The sequence below is a fragment of the Macaca mulatta genome, chromosome 10 (genome assembly GCF_049350105.2).
Source record: "Macaca mulatta isolate MMU2019108-1 chromosome 10, T2T-MMU8v2.0, whole genome shotgun sequence".
NCBI classification, from domain to species: domain Eukaryota; kingdom Metazoa; phylum Chordata; class Mammalia; order Primates; family Cercopithecidae; genus Macaca; species Macaca mulatta.
Window position 1 is genome coordinate 35,374,351 of NC_133415.1, and position 5,943 is coordinate 35,380,293.

The following is a 5,943-nucleotide window of genomic DNA, read 5'->3' on the forward strand; positions in this document are numbered from 1 at the left end:
AATGCACTAAACACCTCCCCCATTCAAATCCAACTTCAGCCTAGTGCTCCTCGCCCTCGGAAGAGACAATACATTTTAAGGCAAGAAGCATGAGGGGAAATTCAACCCCTTATTGCCAAATTCTTGCCATATGAGTTATTAAGGCCATGAGAGTCTCCTTACAATACTCTCATGTCACCAGATAAAAAGGCTAATGGGAAGTACAGATTTGTCAGAAACCTTACAGCATTAATAAATGCAGTTGTCTCCATACACCTCATTGTCCCCAATACTTACCAAGTCCCAGGGGATGCAAGCTGGTTTACATCCTTAAATCTGAAAGATGCATTTTTCTGCATCTCAATGCATCCAGATTCATAATATGTTTGCCTTTGAATGGACTGATTCAGATATACATTCCGCCTCAAAACTAACCTGGACAGCCATCTCTGAAAGCTATTCTGGCATAGCCCCTACTTATTTGAAAATGCTCTAGCTGAGGACTTAGGAAATCTACAATTGGAAAGGGACACAATTATTCAGTATGTAGGCTACTTGCTCATTGCTAGCCCAATTAAAGAAGACTCAAATAATAATACTGTTAAATTGGTAAATTTCCTGGGAACTTGCAGATATAGGGCATCACCATACAGGGCTCGGATTTTGACTCAAAGACTTAATTATTTGAAATCTGTCTTAGCCTCTGGAACTGATCAACATCCCTAGAAGATAAAAAAGTTATTTTAGTCATGTAAGGGTCCCAGTCCAACAAATGACTATGGGCTTTTTTAGGAGATAGCTGGGTACTGCTACTTATGGGTGCCCAGATTTGGACATGTAGCCAAACCTTTATATGATACACTAAAGGGAAAGATTTAGAGGTCCCAGAATGTAAGTAGAACTGCAAGCAAACCTTCAATACTCTCAAGGAGAAATTGGGCTCTGCTGCAGCTGTGGGAGTCCCCAAGTTGGATGAACCATTTTTTTCTTTATGTGGCCAAAAAGCAAGGCATAGGCCTTGGGTAATCTTGCCCCAAAACTGGGGGACATTCCAAGGCCAGTAGCCTAATTTTCTAAGCAGATAGATGAGGTGACCTCAGGGTGGCCTTGATGTCTTAGAGCTATTGCTGCTACCACTTTTCTCGTAGGCAAAGCTAATAAACTAACATTAGAACAGCACCTACAGGTTTTTGACCCCACACCAAGGGGAGGTGGTCCTAGAAGCTAAAGGGCACCAGTGGATAATAGGAGAATATTTATGAAAGTATCAGGCCTTATTGCTAGACACTCCAGACATAACCCTTAAAGCCTGCCAAACCATAAACCCAGCTACTTATCTGCCAGAGTCCACAGGTGCTCCCAGCCTTTCTGGCATACACGTTGTATTAGTCTGTTCTTATGCTGCTAATAAAGACATATCTGAGGCTGGATAACTTATATAAAAAAAAGAGGTTTAATTGACTCACAGTTCCACATGGTTGGGGAGGCCTCACACTCATGGCAGAAGGCAAATGAGGAGCAAAGTCACATCTCTTACATGGCAGCAGGCAAAAGAGCTTGTGTAGGGAAGCTCCCCTTTATAAAACCATCAGCTGCAATCCCAGCACTTTGGGAGGCCAAGGCGGTAGATGACCTGAGGTGAAGAGATGGAGGCCAGCCTGGCCAACATGGTGAAACCCCGTCTATACTAAAAGTACAAACATTAGACAGGCATGGTGGTGGGTGCCTGTAATCCTGGGCTGAGACAGGAGAATCACTTGAACCCAGGAGTCAGAGGTTGCAGTGAGCCAAGATCATGCTACTGCACTCCAGCCTGAGCAACAGAGCAAGACTGTGTCTCAAAAATAAATAAATAAATAAACCATCCGATCTCATGAGGCTTATTCACTGTCACAAGAACAGCATGGGAAAGACCCATCCCCCGATTCGATTACCTCCCACTGGGTCCCTCCCACGATATATGGGAATGATGGGAGCTACAATTCAAGGTAAGATTTGAGTGGGGACACAGCCAAAGCATATTACAGGTCATGAAACAAATTTGTTCTAGCAGGCCAGACTTAAGACAGATGAATCCCTTGACCATCCCAAGGAAGAGTGGTTAACAGATGCAAGTTGTTTTATGCATCAGGAAAACAGGAGGGCTAGATATGTTATTATTAGTCAGCACAAGAGAATCAAGGCACAAGCCTTGCTAGCCTCTACCTCAGCTCAAAAAGCTGTGTTAATTGAACTTACTAGGCCCCTGCAGTTGGGAAAGGATTTAAAAGTTAACATTGACACTGATTCCAAGTATGATTTTTTAGTGCTTTATGCTTATGCTGCAATTTGGAATGGGTAGGGACTCCTGACCCCCAAGGGCTTTTCCATGCAACATCATGCAGATTTTGAGCTTGTTAAAATGCGGTTTTGCTGCCAAAAAGTGACTATAACTAGTTGCTGAGGACATCAAAAGAGAGACTGACCATGTAAAAGGAAATGCCCTTGTAGATGCCCCAGCCAAGGCCCCTGCACTGAATGGGCCAAGAAACAAAGGAATTCTTTGTTTCTGTTAATGTCTCATTTGTTTATAGGGGTAAATCTTTTCAAGACACTAAAACAGGTGATTCAGCCCTGTGAGCTCTGTGCCTGACATGACCCAAACGGCCAGCAATTTTCTTCTTCTCCAGTTAAACCTGTCCAAAAATTGAGGAACCTATCCAGGTGAGAACTGGCAACTCTAATTTACTCACATGCCTTTCTGCAGGAGATTCAAATGTTTGCTAATGCTTACTGATACCTTCGCTGGTTAGATCGAGGCATTCCTCACCCCATCTGAAAAGTGTTTACCAGAAGAAATAACTCCTCAGTTTGGGTCATCTAAAAGCCTGCAAAGTGACAATGGCCCATCTTTCACAGCAGGCCTATCCCAACACCTATGCTCAGCTTTAGGAATCCAATATGACCTTCACTCTGCGTGGAGACCGCAGTCCTCTGGAAAGGTGAAGGGGCTAATCCTACTCTAAAGAAGACTAGCTAAACCAGAGGCCTATCTCTAACACCCATAGCTTACTGTGGGTTTGAACTGCTCCAAAGTCAAACTTACAATTAAGTCCTGTCGAGTTAACATCTGTGGTCTTTCCTAACCACAGATCTCCTAATAGATGAAAAGGCTCATCAATTACAAAAAAATATGTCATCGGTCTAGGACAGTTGCAAAGGCACTCTGTGAATATGGAAACAAGAGGCTTTGGAAAATTCAGTTTCAGGTCAGCTAGGGATTTAGTCTTACTAAAGACGTGGGAGGAAGTTCTCCAGCTGACCAGCTTTCCCCAACGTGGAAAGGACCACAGCAAGCCCACCTGAGCTCCCCAATGGACGTTCAACTCCAAGGGATTCACAGGTGGGTACACCTGTGTGGAAGTAAAGCTGTTGCTTCTTCTGGGAGCCCAATCCGAGGCTGAGGCACGTGGGCACCCGGCTATGTAAGGGTTGGCGGAGGGCGTGCTGGGTCACTGTGCATCTGCTACTCCTTCTGGCCTTTCTCCTACTGCTCTAATCCCACCTTGGCCATGGGGGAGATTATGCTCATGCAGATCCGGCAATGCGGGAACAACTTCGGCACCAAGGTTGGCATCCGGGGCTCTGAGGGCCCAGCTCGGGTCTGCCTGGTGGCCGGGGAAGATGTTGGCAGTAGCAGTGGAGGGGCGGTGCTCCTGCATTGCGGCCCCTGGGCTCCCTGCTGGGGACACGGTGGAACTGGGCGACTGGCGAGGCGGCCGGGATGGATCCCAGGGACACGGAGGCTAGGGATGGGGTGTGGATGAGGCTGGGGGTGGAAGAGGAGCTAGGACAGGAGCTGGGGTGCCTCCAGCTCCCAGGCCTCCGTGACTCAGCCCTGGTCTGTCTGGCCCCTCCAATCTCTTGCAGTTCTGGGAGGTGATCTCTGATGAACATGCCGTCGACTCCGCTGGCACCTACCACGGGGACAGCGACCTGCAGCTGGAGCGCATCAACGTGTACTTCAACGAGGCCAGGGGTGAGACCCCAGTCCTCCGATGGCCCTCCTGGGAATGGCGGCCCTCCCCTCGCTAATGCCTTCCCGCCCCACACAGGTGGCTGGTACATGTCCCGCGCTGTGCTCGTGAATCTGGAGCCGGGCCCCATGAACTCGGTGCTTGGGGCCCTTGGGGCAGATCTTCAGGCCAGACAACTTCATCTTTGGTGAGCTGGTGCGGGGGTGAGGACTGGGGTGCGGCTCCTTAGCCAGGGTAGCTCAAAATCTAGGAATGCCCCAAGGTCATTGCTGTGGGAACTGTGGAACCAGGGCCCCTGAACACCCTCCTATCCTCTGAGTCGCTCAATCTGCCTCTCCTAAAGGGGTTTTGGGAGGAAGGCCCAGGTGTCTCCTCCAGGTGTGGAGCTACTGCTGTAAACTCCCTGCAGGGAGCTGAGCTGGGGCCCTGTCTACTGCCTTCCCTGAAAATGGGCAGGAGCCACCTGCAGGAGGTTCTGTTAGCCTGTCTCAGGTTTGACTCCCGACTTGATTTCTAACAGGGGAAGCTGCTGTGACTCTGGGGGAGGGGGGTTCATTTGCTCCACCTCCAGGGTGAATGGCGCTTTCATCTCACATGTGATGCTTGGCCCATTTTGCATTGTGGTGGTGACCACTGATGACGGTATACTTGGCCATCGAGTGACTGGCTGTACTGTCTTACAGGTCAGTGTGGGGCCGGAAAAATCTGGGCCAAGGGGCGCTACACAGAAGGCGCAAAACTGATGGAATCAGTGATGGACGTTGTCAGAAAGGAGGCTGAGAGCTGTGACTGCCTGCAGGGTTTCCAGCTGATCCACTCCTTGGGTGGGGGGACTTGATCTGGGATGGGTACCCTTCTTATTAGCAAGATCTGGGAGGAGTATCCAGACAAGATCATAAACACATTCAGCGTCCTGCCCTCGCCCAAGGTGTCACACACCGTGATGGAGCCCTATAACACAACACTCTCATTTAATGAGCGCATAGAAAACTCACATGGGACATTCTATTTAGATAATGAAGCCTTACTGGACATCTGCGATAGCACCCTAAAACTGCCCACACCCACCTATGGTGATCTGAACCACCTGGCATCTGCTACCAGGAGTGGGGTCACCACGTGCCTGCACTTCCCAGCCCAGCTGAATGCTAACCTGCAGCAGCTGGCCCTGAACATGGTCCCATTTCCCTGGCTGCATTTCTTCATTCCTAACTTTGCCCCACTGACCAGCCAGGGCAGCCAGCAGTACCCAGCCCTGTCCGTGGCTGAGCTTACCCAGCAGATGTTTGATACTAGGCATATGACAGCCTGCGACCCCTGTCATGGCAGCTACCTAATGGCAGCTGCCATTTTCAGGGGTCGAATACGCCTGAGAGAGGTGAAGGAACAAATGTTCAACTTTCAAAATAAAAATAGTAGCAACTTTGCTGACCATTAAAACAGCCTTCTGTAACATCCCACTCTGGGGGCTAAAAACTTCGACTGTTGCTATTGGGAATAACACGGCCATCAAGGAACTCTTCAAGCGTGTCTCAGAGCAGTTTACAGCATGTTCAGGCGCAGGGCCTACCTCCACTGGTACACAGGCGAAGGAATGGATGAGACAGATTTCATAGAGGCCTACAGCAACATGAACTACTTAGCCAAACAGTATCAAGAACAGGAGGATGCCACAGCCAAGCAGGAGGAGTTTGAGTGTGTTGAGGAGGAGGTGGCCTAGAACTTTCTTTTTCTGGGTAGAGGAGGGAAACTGGATTCTTTAGTGTGTTCTGACAGTCATGTGTCACTATACACTAGTTTGTGTCTTCACCTCTCCTGATGCATTTTAAAGTGTTTTTTAGTATGTGGTTTTGCCTAATAAAGTATTTTCGTAGAATCTGGTTTCACCTCCAACTTCTTTCTATAGGCTCTTGGCTACTGCTGCCAGATGCGTATAGTTGTCCTGCAA

At 48.6% G+C, this 5,943-nt stretch overlaps 2 pseudogenes; both read left to right on the forward strand.

Moving 5' to 3' along the window:
* Positions 1–3,530: 3,530 nt before the first annotated feature.
* Positions 3,531–4,336, forward strand: LOC144331489 (tubulin beta-4B chain pseudogene; annotated as a pseudogene).
* LOC114669787 (tubulin beta-8 chain pseudogene) lies at positions 4,146–5,715 on the forward strand (annotated as a pseudogene).
* The last annotated feature ends 228 nt before the right edge of the window (positions 5,716–5,943 follow it).